The sequence below is a fragment of the Pongo abelii genome, chromosome 20 (assembly GCF_028885655.2).
Source record: "Pongo abelii isolate AG06213 chromosome 20, NHGRI_mPonAbe1-v2.0_pri, whole genome shotgun sequence".
Classification (NCBI taxonomy): domain Eukaryota; kingdom Metazoa; phylum Chordata; class Mammalia; order Primates; family Hominidae; genus Pongo; species Pongo abelii.
This window is the reverse complement of record NC_072005.2, coordinates 298,887-315,691: the sequence shown is the minus strand read 5'-3', so window position 1 is coordinate 315,691 and position 16,805 is coordinate 298,887. Positions and strand designations below refer to the sequence as shown.

At 53.8% G+C, this 16,805-nt stretch overlaps 1 long non-coding RNA gene across 4 annotated transcripts; it reads left to right on the top strand.

The window, feature by feature from the left end:
- The first annotated feature begins 54 nt into the window (after window positions 1-54).
- LOC112130078 (uncharacterized) lies at window positions 55-6,463 on the top strand. Of its 4 annotated transcripts, XR_010138382.1 has the most exons (4): window positions 55-179; window positions 705-826; window positions 5,218-5,411; window positions 5,565-6,463. It is a non-coding gene; the product is annotated as an uncharacterized LOC112130078 (long non-coding RNA). The 4 variants fall into 4 exon arrangements; XR_008516149.2 differs by lacking the exon at window positions 5,565-6,463 and having other exon boundaries at window positions 5,218-5,433; XR_008516150.2 differs by lacking the exon at window positions 5,565-6,463 and having other exon boundaries at window positions 705-861; window positions 5,218-5,433.
- Window positions 6,464-16,805: the final 10,342 nt, after the last annotated feature.

Here is a 16,805-nt window from a genome sequence, read left to right as displayed (position 1 = left end):
GCTGAAGCGTTGAAAGTGTGTTACCCAGATTTTATCTGAGTTAAACACAGGCCGGCCGCTGTGGCTCACGTCTGTCATCCCAGAGCCTTGGGAGGTCGAGGCGGGAGGATCGCTTGAGCCCGGGAGCTCGAGACCAGACGCGGCAACTTGGCGAGACCCACATCTCTGTCTTTAAAAATGTACATATATATATATATGAACATATTAATAAATTAGGTGGGAGGAAGTGACCTCCTCCGCCCAAATAAAAATACTTAAAGGGCACTTGAATCTGGATCTCAGAAAATGAATAATTTCTTAGTATAAACGTCCTGTGCACTATTTGGTTGGGACAACTAAGTTCCTCTTCAGAAACTCAACTTCCAGGTCTAAAGTTGTAAATCAACCTTACCCCCTTCTTCCCCGCCCCCCCTCTTCTTTCCTCGCAGGTGGCGCGTTTACCCTGTTTAAAAAAAGTTTAAGTTTTAGCCAACCGGGATCAGCTTAGATTGTGGGCGTCCAACCCCACCCAACGGGAAGGACAGAGGAACAGAAGCTCCCTTCCTTCCTTTGTCCCGTGTGCTCTGGCGATTGCATCCCACGCAGGCAGCTCCCTTCTGTACAAGCAAAGTGGTCTCGCTGAGAAATTTTCTAAGTGCTGGTTTCTCTTTGCGGAACCGGCTCGCCGCCCCCAAATATCCCATTTGGATCCCATTCTCTTTCAGGCGAGGCTGGCGGTTACCTTTCTTGGGGAGACGCGTCCGACTGCTTCATTGTGGGAGCCTCAGGAGCGGAGGATCGGGTCCCGCCCGAGGTGACGCGTAAACCCGGACTCTCAGCAACGCGGGTAAGAAGGACCCTTGAAGTTCCGCGGCGACCACGGTGAGAAAAGTCGCTATTGGGGCGACAAAGGTGGGGGCGTCTCTTGGAGGTGGAAAGTGTGTGTTGGAAGTTAAACTCGGGGTCGCAGTGCAGGAGGACCGCAGACGAAGCCGAACGCGAAGGGCTAACTGGAAAGGGGCAGGAATGTGGCTCCACCGGCGGCAAGAGCCCGTGGCGACGGGAGGGGGACGTGCAGAGTGGGTGGCAGGTGCCATCTCTGCAGATCAGGACCGGCGGGAAACTTGTTCACTGAGGCTCAGACGGGGAGGCCCAGAGGGTGAGGAAGTCAGGTTGGCCTCGGAAGTAGGGAACAAAGAACGAGGGCGCTGAACAAGCCAAAGCTTTGAAGAGGAACTTGTTTTTGCATGTGACTGTGAATGAATGAGACGCCCCGTATCTTTTTTTTTTAATTTTTTTTTTGTGTTGGAGTCTCGCTGTGTCACCCAGGCTGGAGTGCAGTGGCGCGATCTCGACTCTCTGCAACCTCCGCCTCCCGGGTTCAAGCGATTCTCCTGCCTCAGCCTCCTGAGTAGCTGGGATTACAGGCGCCCGCTGCCACAGCTAATTTTTGTATTTTTAGTAGAGACGCGCCATATCTAAAGAAGCGTGGGATCCTCTAGACAACCTTCCCCCACCCACCACTCCGCCCCTCCCCACCCACCACTCCGCCCCTCCCCACCCACCCCTCCGCCCCTCCCCACCCACCCCTCAATCTCTCCCCCCCACCCCTCCGTCCCTGCCCCCCACCCCTCCGCCCCTCCCCACCCACCCCTCCGCCCCTCCCCACCCACCCCTCAATCTCTCCCCACCCACCCCTCCGCCCCTCCCCACCCACCCCTCAATCTCTCCCCACCCACCCCTCCGTCCCTCCCCCACCCACCCCTCCGCCCCCCCACCCCTCCCCACCCACCCCCTCCGCCCCTCCCCCACCCACCCCTCCGCCCCTCCCCACCCACCCCCTCCGCCCCTCCCCCACCCACCCCTCCGCCCCTCCCCACCCACCCCTCAATCTCTCCCCGCCCACCCCTCCGTCCCTTCCCCCCACCCCTCAATCTCTCCCCACCCACCCCTCAATCTCTCCCCGCCCACCCCTCCGTCCCTTCCCCCCACCCCTCAATCTCTCCCCCCCCACCCCTCCGCCCCTCCCCCCCACCCCTCGCCCCTCCCCCCACCCCTCGCCCCTCCCCCCCACCCTCCGCCCCTCCCCCCACCCCCTCCGCCCCTCCCCTATAGAACCACCTGGACCTTGCCACCCACATCCCCGCTGGACAGCCACTAGAACATGCCCCTTCCTCCGGAAAGCTCTGACGGGAAATAGAACAATGCCAAAGGGATATTCGAAACTTTCGGCCGGGCGCGGTGGCTCACGCCTGTAATCCCAGGACTTTGGGAGGCAGAGGCGGGTGGATCACGAGGCCAGGAGTTCAGGACCAGCCTGGCCACGATGATGAAACCTCGTCTCTACTAAAAATACGAAAATTAGCCGGGCGTGGTGGCGGGCGCCTGTAATTCCAGCTACTCAGCTACTCGGGAGGCCGAGGCAGGGAATGTCTTGAACCCGGGAGGTGGAAGTTGAAGTGAGCGGAGATCGCGCCACTGCACTCCAGCCTGGGCAACAAGAGCGAGACTCCGTCTCAAAAAAAAAACCAAAAAAAAGCCACAGAACTTTCCTTTTGCCTCCTCTTCAAAAAGGCCTGCCTCAGCCCTTTTCCCCTTAAGGGAAGGACCACTGGGAGGAAGGGATATTGACTTCGTAAGTGCCCACTTCCTTTAACCAGTTCAGAGGTTAGAAATCTAAAAAAAAGAACTCAAACCACTGTTAGATGACCCTTTTGGAGTCGCGGATCAAACTGACCAATTTCTGGGGCCACAGCTGTACACTTGGGCTGAATTAATGTCTATCCTCAGTACTCTCGTCTCAGGAGAAGAGAGAACCATGATTCGCAGGCCCCTATGTTAGTCTGGGAGCGTGAACACCCCCCTGGTCAGAACGTCCTTTCAGCGGAGCGTAAATTCCCGGCCCAAGACCCTCGGTGGGATGACAGTGTGACCCACCGAGAAAACATGAGCGATCTTGGAGTTGGGATAATTAAAAGGATTCAGGAATCAGATCTGCAAACCCAAAATACTTCCCGAGCATTTAACGTACAACAGGGGAAACATGAAGGACCCATGGAGTTTTTTTTTTTTTTTTTTGAAACAGAGTCTTGCTCTGTCGCCCAGGCTGGAGTACGGTGGCGCGATCTCAGCTCGCTGCAACCTCCGCCTCCCGGGTTCAAGCGATTCTCCTGCCTCAGCCTTCCAAGTAGCTGGGATTACAGGCGCCCGCCACCATGCCCCGCTAATTTTTTGTATTTTAGTGGAGACAGGGTTTCACCATGTTGGCCAAGATGGTCTCGATCTCCTGACCTTGTGATCTGCCCGCGTCGGCCTCCCAAAATGCTGGGATTACAGGTGTGAGCCACTGTGCCTGGCCAGGCCCATGGAATTCTTAAAGAGACTTAATAAACAGATAAGAAAATATGCAGCTGCCGGCTCATGCCCGTAATCCCAGCACTTTGGGAGGCTGAGGCGGGCGAATCACCTGAGGTCAGGAGTTCAAGACCAACTTGAACCAACATGGTGAAACCCCATCCCTACTAAGAATACAAAATTAGCCGGGCGTAGTGGTGGACACCTGTAATCCCAGCTACTCGGGAGGCTGAGGCAGGAGAATCACTTGCACCCGGGAGGCGGAGGTTGCAGTGAGCTGATATCACACCACTGCACTCCAGCCTGGGCAATAAGAGCGAAACTCTGTCTTGAGGGAAAAAAAGAAAAAGAAAAGAAAATATGCAGGTTTAGACATAGAGGAGCCACTGGGACAAAGGATGTGAAAGCTCCACTTTGTCACCAATAGTTGGCCGGACATTACAAATAAATTACAAAAGATAGAAAATTGGAAAGACCGTCCCATAGAGGAACTTTTTTTTTCTTTTTTGAGATGGAGTCTCACTCTTTTGCTCAGGCAGGAGTGCAATGGTGCGATCTTGGCTTACTGCCACCTCTACCTGCCAGGTTCAAGCGATTGTACTGCCTCAGCCTCCTGAGTAGCTAGGACTACAGGCACGTGCCACCACGCCCAGCTAATTTTTGTACTTTTAGTAGGCACAGGGTTTCACCATGGTCAGGCTGGTCTCGAACTCCTGACCTCGTGATCCGCCCGCTTCGGCCTCCCGAAGTGCTGGGATTTTAGTAGAGATGGGGTTTCACCATGTTGGCCAGGCGGGTCTTGATGCCTTGACCTCAGGTGATCCGCCCACCTCTGCCTCCCAAAGTGCTGGGATTACAGGCGTGAGCCACCACGCCCAGCCAAGAAAGAGAACTCTTAACTGCTGGGGGCAAAGAAATAAAATATAAAGAAGAAATTTTACAGCTCCTAGGCTGGGCGTGGTGGCTCATGCCTGTAATCCCAGCACTTTGGGAGGCTGAGGCGGGCGGATCACCTGAGATCAGGAGATCCAGACCAGCCTGACCAACATGGAGAAACCCCATCTCTACTAAAAATACAAAATTAGCCAGGCGTGGTGGCAGGTGCCTGTAATCCCAGCTACTAGGGAGGCTGAGGCAGGAGAATTGCTTGAACCTGGGAGGAGGAGGTTGCGGTGAGCCAAGATCGCGCCATTGCACTCCAGCCTGGGCAACAAGAGCGAAACTCCGTCTTAAAAAAAAAAAAGAAATTTTACAGCTCCAGGACGCAGTGTGGGCCCCAAAGACAATAGCTGTTCTGCGTTGCAGAGCGCACAAAAGGCAGGGACACTGGAGGCCAAAGGAAACAGAAAGGCAGACGAGGAGGCAAAACGGGCAGTAATAAGGACACCACATGCCCAAGAGGAAGCCCTGGCTATGCCTCTCCTCCCACAGCCTCCCCTCCCAGAGGTCCCACATTATTCTCCAAACGAGAAAGCTTAGTTTGCCCAAGAAACTGGAAAGTATATTGAAAGAAGATCGGCCGGGCGCGGTGGCTCACGACTGTAATCCCAGCACTTTGGGAGGCTGAGGCGGGCGGATCACCTGAGGTCGGGAGTTTGAGACCAGCCTGACCAACATGGAGAAACCCCGTCTCTACTAAAAATACAAAATTAGCCGGGCGTGGTGGTGGGCACCTGTCATCCCAGCTATTCAGGAGGCTGAGGCAGGAGAATCGCTTGAACTTGGGAGGCGGAGGTTGCAGTGACCCGAGATTGTGCCACTGCACTCCAGCCTGGGGGACAAGAGTGAGACTTCGTCTCAAAAAAAAAAAAAAAGAAATGGAACCCAGATGGGATGGGCCCTAGACTGTGATCCTGTCCACTCCCACTGCTGTTAATGTTGCAGGAACTGTGCCTTCCATCGTCCACAGTCGGCTGAAACCAGTAGCCCAGGACAAGTGGACCAGCCAGCAAGACCCAGACCATCCAAACTGGCTGATCCTACGACAGGACCCAGGTGCCAGTGAAAGTGACCACAGCCCTGCTCTGGTCACTCCGGAAGCTGACCAGTCCACGCACAGCCGAAGCTTCATCAAGGAAGTAATGTAGTTAGAAATCTTAAGCCCAGTAATTTTCCTTGTCATCTTAATTGTTTTACTATTAACCTGTCGCTTTGCTCAACCCCCTCCTCTGGGCAAACGTCTCTTGTCCATCCTAGGTACAAACATGCTACTCTTTCCTTTGTTCTTGCAGCTCTCGCTATCCATGTTAGAAGGAAGGATATGCGGAGAGTTTAATTTAACTAATTGTTGCCTAAAGATCGATGACAATGAGGAGGACGTCATGGAATTAATTGTGAGAATACGAGACTTAGCTCATGTTCCAGCACAAACCTGGAAACCGGAATGGTCTCCAGGTTCCCCCCACCGGTGGTTGGTTTTCGTCCCTCGGAGAATTTAAAACCTTACTAGGAGTAGTTCTGGCCATACTGGGAGTCTGCCTCATACTCTCGTCTCTTACCTCTCCTTGTCAAGAATATTGACAAAGCCAGAGAAGCTCGTGTGGACAGGCAGAGTACCAGCCAACTAATCCAATAACTATGTGTCCACCCCTGCCAGGAAAAGAGCTACTTCCCCCTGTAGAACTAAATAAAAAATAGTGATGCTTTCTATTAAACCTTATTTATAAAAAGCATCAAAGGGGGGAATAAAGCGGAAATTGAAGAAAGGGAAAATAACTTTTTTGTGTAAAGCTGACTCGCCCCAAAGCCAGCAACAGGCAAGGTCCTGGCAAAGCCTTGATAACACTATTTAAAAAGCCAGAGCCCCAAGGAATGCAGTCCAGACACCCTCCCAGCACTCCCCCAGTGCAAAGATAAGAAGAACCAGATTCCTCCTTCCGTTTGCCGCTCCCCGTAAAATACTCTGCGAGTTTTGTAAGCTCCTGTTCTTTCTCAATGCGGCCGCAAGCTCACAAGCTCAGCTGAGGTTACGAAACCTGTCACTGTACAATTAACTGCCTCTGTCCTGCGTCTGTAAACTCACTTTCCCACCCTCCAAGTTTCGCGCCGCTGCACGCTTCAATGTCAAGCCCTGTCTTTGTTCCACGCTCAGTCTTTTTTTTTTCGAGACGGAGTCTCGCTCTGTCACCCAGGCTGGAGTGCAGTGGCGCGATCTTGGCTCACTGCAAGCTTCACCTCCTGGGTTCAAGCAATTCTCCTGCCTCAGCCTCCCGAGTAGCTGGGACTACAGGCGCCCGCCACCATGCCCGGCTAATTTTTTGTATTTTTAGTATAGAGGGGGTTTCACCGTGGTCTCCGACTCCTGACCTCCTGATCCGCCCCCCTCGGCCTCCCAAAGTGCTGGGATTACAAACGTGAGCCACCGCGCCCAGCCCCACGCTCAGTCTTTGGATGCGAATCCAGTGAGCCGGTGGCCACCTTAATAAAACCCTCCTGTTGCCGGGCGCGGTGGCTCACGCCTGTAATCCCAGCACTTTGGGAGGCCGAGGTGAGTGATCACGAGGTCAGGAGATTGAGACCATCCTGGCCAACATTGGTGAAACCCCGTCTCTGTTAAAAATACAAAAATTAGCTGGGCTTGGTGGCAGGTGCCTGTAGTCCCAGCTACTCGGGAGGCTGAGACAAGAGAATGGCTTGAACCTGGGAGGTGGAGCTTGCAGTGAGCTGAGATCACGCCACTGCACTCCAGCCTGGGCGACAGAGGAAGACTCTGTCTCAAAAAATTAAAATAAAATAAAATCCTCCTGTTTCACCCATCACTCTCTCCTTTGTCCTGATTCCTGCAACAGAACCACCCACCCTGCTGTTCCCAGTCCTTGGACCCTTGTCGGTAGAATCCCACACAGCCCTCAACGGTTCACGGTGATAGATTTAAAGGATGCACTTTGGGCTTGCCCTGTAGCAGAGGATAGCTGGGACATGCTTGCCTTTGAGTGGGAGGACCCTTACTCCGGTCTAAAGCAGCAGTACCGATGGACGGTCTTGCCTCAAGGGTTTCCAGAGTCCCTAAATCTATCTAGTCAGATTTTAGAACAGGTCCTAGCAAACTTCTCCCTGCTGGCCAGGCGCGGTGGCTCACACCTGTAATTCCAGCACTTTGGGAGGCCGAGGCGGGCAGATCACGAGGTCAAGAGATCGAGACCATCCTGGCTAACACAGTGAAACCCTGTCTCTACTAAAAATACAAAAAAAAAAAAAATTAGCCAGATGTGGTGCGCGCCTGTAGTCCCAGCAACTTGGGTGGCTGAGGTAGCAGAATGGCATGAAACCGGGAAGCGAAGCTTGCAGTGAGCCGAGATGGTCCCACTGCACTCCAGCCTGGGCGACAGAACAAGACTCCATCTCAAAAAAAAGAGGCAACCTCCCAGGGAAGAAACCCAGGGTTGAGGCCGTTCCAAAGTGTTCGGGTTGACTACACTGAAATGCCCCCAGTAGCCTACCTCAAACATTGACTGGGAACAGTCGACCATCTCACCCACTGGGTAGAGGCCATCCCCTTCCCAAGCGCAACAGCCAGCAATGTAGTCAGAGGCCTGTGGGAACACGTCACACCCAGGTTTGCACTAATAGAGAACGTGGATTCGGACAAGGGGACCCCCTTCACTGCACACATCATTACAGGGCTAACCCCAGCACTAGGAATGAAATGGGAATATTTCCCTGGCATCCGCCCTCATCAGGGAGGGTAGAAAGAATGAATTAAACTCTAAAAAAACCACCTAACCGAATTAATCTTGGAAACCTGGTTACCACGGACAGAATGCCTTCCCATTGCCTTACTAAGAATCTGAACAGGCCAGGCGCGGTGGCTCACGCCTGTAATCCCAGCACTTTGGGAGGCTGAGGCCCGTGGAAACTGCCTGAGCTTGGGAGTTTGAGACCAGCCTGGGCAGCACGGTGAAAGCCTGTCTCTACTAAAAATACAAAAAAATTAGCCGGGTGTGGTGGCGCCTGCTTGTAATCCCAGCTACTTGGGAGGCTGAGGCAGGAGAATTGCTTGAACCTGGGAGGCGGAGGTTGCAGTGAGCCAAGATCACGCCATTGCACTCCAGCCTGGGCTACACGAGCGAAAACTCCGTTTTAAATAAATAAATTAATTAATTAAATAAATAAATAAATAAATAAAGCGCATCGTTACTTCGATCCCAGATAATACAGGCCCTGATGGGACCATCACGAAAGCCTGACAGGGCCTTACCAACCTAGCAAATGAATTAGCCGTAAACTCTGGAATAGACGGCCCCTTGATAGGCCTGATGGAAAGGTGGTTTGGAAAATGGAAGGGACTCACAACATCAGTCTTTTTTTTGTTCTTTTCTTCATTTTTATTTTTTTTTGAGACAGAGTCTTGTTCTGTCACCCAGGCTGGAGTGCAATGGCGTGATCTTGGCTCACTGCAACCTCCGCCTCCTGGGTTCAAGCGATTCTCACGCCTCGGCCTCCCAAGTAGCTGGGATTACAGGCACCTGCCACCACGCCCGGCTAATTTTTTTGTATTTTTAGTAGACGGAGTTTCACCATGTTGGCCAGGCTGGTCTCAAACTCCTGACCTTGTGATCCACCCACCTCTGCCTCCCGAAGTGCTGGGATGACAGGCGTGAGCCACCGCGCCCGGGCTGACCTCAATCTTTACCCCCCTCACAATTGTTACAGGAGGACTCATCCTGTGGGCTGCTGTGTCATACCTTGTAGTCACGGGTTAACCCAAAGACTCACAGAAGCAGCTCTCACAAAAACCTCCCCTACCTCTCCTGCTCCGTGCTCAGATAAGCTCTTGTTCCTAGACGATCAAGAAGAACAACAAAACCAAATACTGTTAAAGAAAGTTGAAGGCCGGGCGCGGTGGCTCACGCCTGTAATCCCAGCACTTTGGGAGGCCGAGGCGGGTGGATCACGAGGTCAGGAGTTCGAGACCATCCTGGCCAACGTGGTGAAACCCCGTCTATACCAAAATACAAAAATAAGCTGGGTTTGGTGGCACGTGCCTGTAATCCCAGCTACTCAGGAGGCTGAGACATGAGAATCGCTTGAACCCAGAAGGTGGAGGTTGCAGTGAGCTGAGATTGCGCATGGTACTCCAGCCTGGGCAACAGAGCAAGACTCCGTCTCAAAAAAAAAAAAAAAAAGAAAAATAGACCGGGCGCAGTGGCTCACGCCTGTAATCCCAGCACTTTGGGAGGCTGAGACGGGCGGATCACGAGGTCAGGAAATCGAGACTATCCTGGCTAACATGGTGAAACCCCGTCTCTACTAAAAATACAAAAATTAGCTGGGGGTGGTGGCACGCGCCTGTAATCCCAGGAGGCGGCGGTTGCAGTGAGCCCAGATCGCGCCACTGCACTCCAGCCTGGGCGACGGAGCGAGACTCTGTCTCAAAAACAAACAAACAAAAACAAAGAATGAATGGACAGACACAGCATGGCCCATCCACGCAATGGGACACGACTCAGCCGTGAACAGGAGCGAGGCTTGGACGCAGCCCACGGCGCGGATGCACCTTGAGGAAGTCACACTCAGTGACAGACGCCAGACACAGAAGGACACACAGTGTGTGATCCCATGTCTATGAAATGTCCAGGACAGACCCATCCACAGAGACACGGAGGGGATGCGTGGGCGCCGGGGGGCTGAGGAGGGGATGAGGCGCGGTGACTCACACCTGTAATCCCAGCACTTTCGGAGGCCAAGGTGGGCAGATCACCTGAGGTTGGGAGTTTGAGACCAGCCTGACCAACGTGGAGAAACCCGGTCTCTACTAAAAATGCAAAATTAGCCGGGCGTGGTGGCGAGCGCCTGTAATCCCAGCTACTTAAGAGGCTGAGGCAGGAGAATCCTTTCAACCTGGGAGGCAGAGGTTGCCGCGAGCCAGGGTCGCGCCACTGCACTCCAGCCTAAGGGACAGGAGCAAAACTCCGTCTCTAAATAAATAAATAAATCGGGTGATGTGCGTAACCGAGGGGCCGGCACACACACACGGTGAGCAGGGGCAGAAAACCCCATCCAGGGAGAAGGCTGGGCCCAGCCAGGGTGAGAAGATGCTGGACAGAGGCTGGGGGCAGAGGACCAGGACGGGGCTGAGGGCTTCACTCTGGGAGACCCCCCCCACCCTCGGGGATGGCTTCAGATCAGGGGACTTGGAGCCTCAGAACCACCCGACGCCAAAGAGCTCCCACCTGGGGGGCCACAGGCTTGGAAAGTCCTCCTGGGGGCAGCGGGGGGCGGTGGGAGGTTCTGAAGCTACGTGCAGAACGAGGACACAGACACGGATGAGGCCCAGCAGGGCCAGCTGGCTTCAAAGCCCCTCCAGGGTTGTAAACAACCACAGAGCCTGGCCCAATTCCTGCCCCTCCACAGCCCTCCCCTGGCAAGGCCCCAATCTGGCCTGAGGTCAGTTCTCCTGGGAACTTGGTCTTTGTTTACAAAATAAAGCCCGTGGCTGCCTTCAACACCCTGTTTTCTGGTCCCTTCCCTGGAAAGCCTTCCCTGACCCTCAGGCAGAGCCAGGGACCCCCGCTGCCCCCCACCCCAAAACTCCCCAAGCCTGCTCTGCCCAGTTCTGGCCCCAGAAGCAAGAAGATCCCAGTCCCCTTTTACCTCCCAAGGAGAGGGTCTTCAGGACCACCCCCTGTAGGGCCTCACTTAGCAAATAAAAATACCCAGTTAATTTTAAATTTCAGAGTTTATTTTATTTTTTTGAGGCGGAGTCTGGCTCTGTCACCCAGGCTGGACGATCTCAGCTCACTGCAAGCTCCGCCTCCCGGGTTCACGCCATTCTCCTGCCTCAGCCTCCCCAGTAGCTGGGACTACAGGCGCCTGCCACCACGCCCGGCTAATTTTTTTTGTATTTTTAGTAGAGACGGGGTTTCACCGTGTTAGCCAGGATGGTCTTGATCTCCTGACCTCGTGATCCGCCCGCCTCGGCCTCCCAAAGTGCTGGGATTACAGGCATGAGCCACCGCGCCCGGCCTATTTTATTTTGAGACAGACTCACTCTGTCACCCAGGCTGGAGTGCAGTGGTGTGATCTCGGCTCACTGCAACCTCTGCCTCCCGGGTTCACGCCATTCTCCTGCCTCAGCCTCCCGAGTAGCTGGGACTACAGGTGCCCGCCACCACGCCTGGCTAATTTTTTGTATTTTTAGTACAGACCGGGTTTCGCCATGTTGGTCAGGCTGGTCTCGAACTCCTGACCTCGTGATCCATCTGCCTCGGCCTCCCAAAGTACTGGGGTTACAGGCGTGAGCCACCACGCCCAGTGAAATTTCAGATTTTAACAAGGTTGTGTTGTTTTAGTGTAAGTATATCCCACATGCTGCATGGGATATACTTATACCAAACATTATCTGTTGCATATTGGAAACTCACGTGTTCCTGGGCGGCCTGCATTTCAGCCGACTCCCCCACCTGGTGGTGAGCGGCCCCTGGCATTCCCCTGCTTGCAGTGGTCTCATCCGCCCCTGCGGGGCCCTTCAGGTGCCCTGAATTGGCTGTGGGTGGGTGAATGCCCAGTATCCTCACTGTTTCTCCCCCTCTGCCCTCTGAGGCTTGGAGTTTCTCTGGGAGGGAGATTTTGGATCCCGACATCTTTCTCAAACAGAAGTGTGAGAAGGGCCACTCTCTTCTCCAGCCTGCTCTTCAGCTCTGCCCTGCAAGGAGATGCCTCCCCTGCTTACAGCAGGCGTTTAAGAGAGGACAGGGCCAGGCACAGTGGCTCATGCAGGTAACCCCAGCTCTTTGGGAGGCTGAGGCGGGCGGATCACCTGAGGTCAGGAGTCTGAGACGAGCCTGGCCAACATGGCAAAACCCCATCTGTACTAAAAAATACAAAAATTAGCCAGGTGTGGTGGTGCGTGCCTGTAATCCCAGCTACTCAGGAGGCTGAGGTGACAGAGCGAGACTCTGTCTCAAAAAAAAAAAAAAAGAAGAAAAGAAAAGAAAAAAGGAAAAAAAAAACGACAGGCTTTCGGGAGGGGAGCCCAAAGCTCTTCCTTCTTTTTTTTGTTTTTTTTTGTTTTTTTGTTTTGAGACAGAGTCTCACTCTGTCATCCAGGCTGGAGTGCAGTAGCACGATCTCAGCTCACTGCAGCCTTTGCCTCCCAGGTCCCAGCGATTCTCCTGCCTCAGCCTCCCGAGTAGCTGAGACTACAGGCACGTGCCACATGCCCGGCTAATTTTTGTATTTTCAGTAGAGACGGGGTTTCGCCATGTTGGCCAGGCTGGTCTCGATCTCCTGACCTTGTGGTCCATCCACCTCGGCCTCCCAAAGTGCAGGGATTACAGGCGTGACCCACCACGCCCGGCCCTTAATTCTTAAAAAATTTTTTTTTTTTTTAAGAATCTTGCTGTGTCGCCCAGGCTGTAGTACAGTGGGGCAATCAAGGCTCACTGCAGCCTCGACCTCCTGGGCTCAAGTGATCCTCCCATCTCAGCCTCGGAGTAGCTGGGACCACAGGTGTGTACCACCACGCCGGGCTAATTTTTATTTTATTTTATTATTGTATTTTATTTTATTTTATTTTATTTTTGAGATGCTGTCTCGCCCTGTTGCCCAGGTTGGAGTGCAATGGCGCCACCTCGGCTCACTGCAACCTCTGCCTGCCAAGTTCAAGCGATTCTCCTGCCTCAGCCTCCTGAGTAGCTGAGATGACAGGCGCACCCCACCACGCCTGGCTAAGTTTTTGTATCTTTAGTAGAGACGGGGTTTCACCATTTTGGCCAGGCTGGGTTGGCCAGGTTGGTCTCGAACCCCGACCTCGTGATCCGCCCACCTTAGCCTCCCAAAGTGCTGGGATGACAGGCATGAGCCACCGTGCCGGGCCATGAACCTGTTTAGAAAAAGAAAAAAACAAGGCTGGGCACGGGCCTCACGCCTGTCATCCCAGCACTGTGGGTCTGACACAAGCAAATGCAGGCCGGGCGCGGTGCTCACACCCGAAATCCCAGCACTGTGGGAGGTCAAGGCGGGCGGATCACGAGGTCAGGAGTTCCAGACCAGCCTGACCAACATGGAGAAACCCCATCTACTAAAAATACACAAATTAGCCGGGTGTGGTGGCTGCCGTCTCTCCTCCATCGCTCCTCCCGAGCCCAACTGGTATTTTCCCAGCAAAGTGACCATTTCTACACGTGGACCTGAGGCCTCCACCATCCTTATCCCTGAACCCTTTTGGCCGCAGACACGTGGGTCCTGTCTTCACGGGACCCTGAGAGTGTGACCTTTCCCGTGAGCCGACAGACAGGCCGTCCAAGAAGTGAAAATAAAGCAAACACAAAAGGAAGGTAACTCGGTCTTCCCCAAGCTTCACCAGCTGAGCTCGCTTTGTTGTTGTTACTATGGATAACTTAGAAAAATATCTTTTTTGCTTTTTCTTAATTTTTTTGCTTTTTGAGATGGAGTCTCACTGCAAGCTCCGCCTCCCAGGTTCACGCCATTCTCCTGCCTCAGCCTCCTGAGTAGCTGGGACTACAGGCGCCGCCACCAGGCCCGGCTAATTTTTTTTTGTATTTTTAGTAGAGATGGGATTTCACCGTGTTGGCCAGGATGGTCTCGATCTCCTGACCTCGTGATCCGCCCGCCTCGGCCTCCCAGAGTCCTGGGATTACAGGCATGAGCCACCGCGCCTGGCCAGGAAAATGTCTTTTAGTCTCTTCAACAGTTATTTGCAATGTCATAAATTGGGAGGATGTGGTCAGTGGGGGTGTGGGGACTCCGTCAGCCTCCCAAGAGCCGAGCGCTGACTTCCTGGCTTTTCAAGGCACAGTTGTCCAGTTTGTGGATGTCTCATCCTGACGGAATAATAGGAGGGTTCTTTTTCTCCAACTGTTGGTTTTGAAAAGTTCCCAACCTGCAGAGAAGTTATAAAGGAAGCACCTGCCCGCCTGGCGGCCGTCATCTGCATTCCCAAACGGGAAACTTGTGCCACATTTGCTGTCTCTGTCTGTCTGTCTCTCCCTCTGTCTCTGTCTCTCTCCGTCTCTGTCTTCGTCTCTCTGTGTGTCTCTCTCCCTCTGTCTCTATTTCTCTCTGTCTCTGTTTCTCTCTCTGTCTCTCTCCATCTGTTTCTCTCTTCTCTCTGTCTCCCTCTCTGTCTCTCTGTCTGTGTCTCTCTCCCTCTCTCTTTCCCTCTGTCTCTGTCTCTTTCTCTCTCCCTCTCGCCCTCTGTCTCTGTCTTTGTCTCTCTATCTCTCTCCCTCTGTCTCTGTCTCTATTTCCCTCTGTCTCTGTCTTAATCTCTCTGTCTTCCTCTCTCTGTCTCTCTCTCTGTCTCTGTCTCTCTCCGTCTCTGTCTTCGTCTCTCTGTGTGTCTCTCTCCCTCTGTCTCTATTTCTCTCTGTCTCTGTTTTTGTCTCTCTGTCTGTTTCTCTCTTCTCTCTGTCTCTGTCTCCCTCTCTCTCTGTGTCTCTCTGCCTTTCTCTTTCCATCTCTGCCTCTCCCTCTCTCCCTCTGTCTCTCTCCTTCTCTGTGTCTCTCTCCCTCTCTGTCTCTCTTTCCCTCTGTCTCTGTCTCTCCCTCTCTCTCTGTCTCTCTTGTTTTTGCCCAGAACTCCTTGGGAGTGAACTACAGGCATCATGATTCTTTTATTTTATTTTATTTTTGAGACAGAGTCTGGCTCTGTCGCTCTGGCTGGACTGCAGTGGCGCGATCTCGGCTCACTGCAAGCTCCACCTCCCAGGTTCACTCCATTCTCCTGCCTCAGCCTCCTGAGTAGCTGGGACTACAGGCGCCCGCCACCACACCCGGCTAATTTTTTTGTATTTTTAGTAGAGATGGGATTTCACCATGTTGGCCAGGATGGTCTCGATCTCCTGACCTCGAGATCCGCCCACCTCGGCCTCCCAAAGTGCTGGGATTACAGGCGTGAGCCACTGCACCTGACCTTAGCATCGTGATTCTTCAAACCTAAATCCTCCAGCGTGTGACTTCTAAGATACGAGAGAGAAACCATCAAATTCCAAGAAGGGGCCGGGTGCGGTGGCTCACACCTGTAATCCCAGCACTTTGGGAGGCTGAGGTGGGGTGGATCACTTGAGGTCAGGAGTTCGAGACCAGCCTGGCCAACATGGTGAAACCCTGTCTCTACTAAAAATACAAAAATTAGCCAGGTGTGGTGGTGCGTGCCTGTAATCCTAGATACTCGGAAGGCTGAGGCAGGAGAATCGCTTGAACCTGGGAGGCGGAGGTTGCAGTCAGCTGCGCCACTGTGCTCTAGCCTGGGCGACAGAGTGAGACTCCATCTCAAAAAAAAGAAAAAAAGGCCAGGCACAGTGGCTCATGCCTGTAATCCCAGAACTTTGGGAGGCCGAGGCGGGTGGATCACCTGAGACCAGCCTGGCCAACATGGTGAAATTCCGTCTCTACTAAAAAAATATAAAATTAGCGGGCGTGGTGGCAGGGCCCTGTAATCCCAGCTACTCAGGAGGCTGAGGCAGGAGAATTGCTTGAACCCGGGAGGCAGAGGTTGCAGTGAGCCGAGATCGTGCCACTGCACTCCAGCCTGGGCGACATAGCGAGACTGTCTCAAAAAAAAAATTCGGAAAGGGCCGTATTGCTGCAAATGTCTCTTGAATCAAATCCTCCTGCCCTGAACTCAGCCTTTGTGGACCTTTCTCTTTGAGGTCCCAGGGCCCCCACTTTGTCAGCGACCATCGCGCCGCTGCCCTTTGTCCTGGGTCCGGGCCTGGGCGCCGGCCTCTCCACAGGCTCATCCAGCTGCCTGAGAATCCCGGGGCCCCACGCTCAGCGAGGATGAGGACAGCAGCTTCCCCACCTCAGGGCGTGCATGGGCATCAGATGAGGCCTTCTGGCGTTTACCACGAGACGACAAGCGTCTGCATCTTCCCAGGGAGAATGGTGCCCCCCAAAACTCACGCCCACCCAGAACCTCAGAATGTGGCCTTATTTGGCAGAGGCAGTTAGTCAGGATAAAGTTGTTAGGGTGGCCCTAAGGCAATGGCTGGCATCCTCATCAGAAGAGGGACATTTGGACTGAGACACAGGGAGACGTCCCTGTGGGGACGGAGGCAGAGACTGCAGCGATGTGGCCACAAGCCAAGGACGCCTGGTGTCCCCGGAGCTGGAGAAGGCAGGAGGGCTCCTCCGTGGGCCTCTCAGAGAGCAGCACCTGCCCACCCCTTGACCTCAGACTCTGGGCCCCAGGACGGGGAGGGGTTGCCTTCTGTTGTTTGAGTCACCCAGCGCGTGGTTCCACGTCACTGTCAAGCTCCCGGGTGACACCCGTCCAGTTTAAACCACCTGAGACCAGAGCTCTGCCCACCGGCCACCCGGAGATGCTCACTCGGCTGTTCCCTTTTACACCAGGAGGAACCAGGGAGGGCTGGCAGGGCGCAGTGGCTCATACCTGTCATCCCGGCGCTTTGGGAGGTCGTGGCGGGAGGATCACTTGAGCCTAGGACTTTGAGACTACATTAAGCAACATAGTGAGACCCCATCTCGGCAAAATTACAAACATTAGC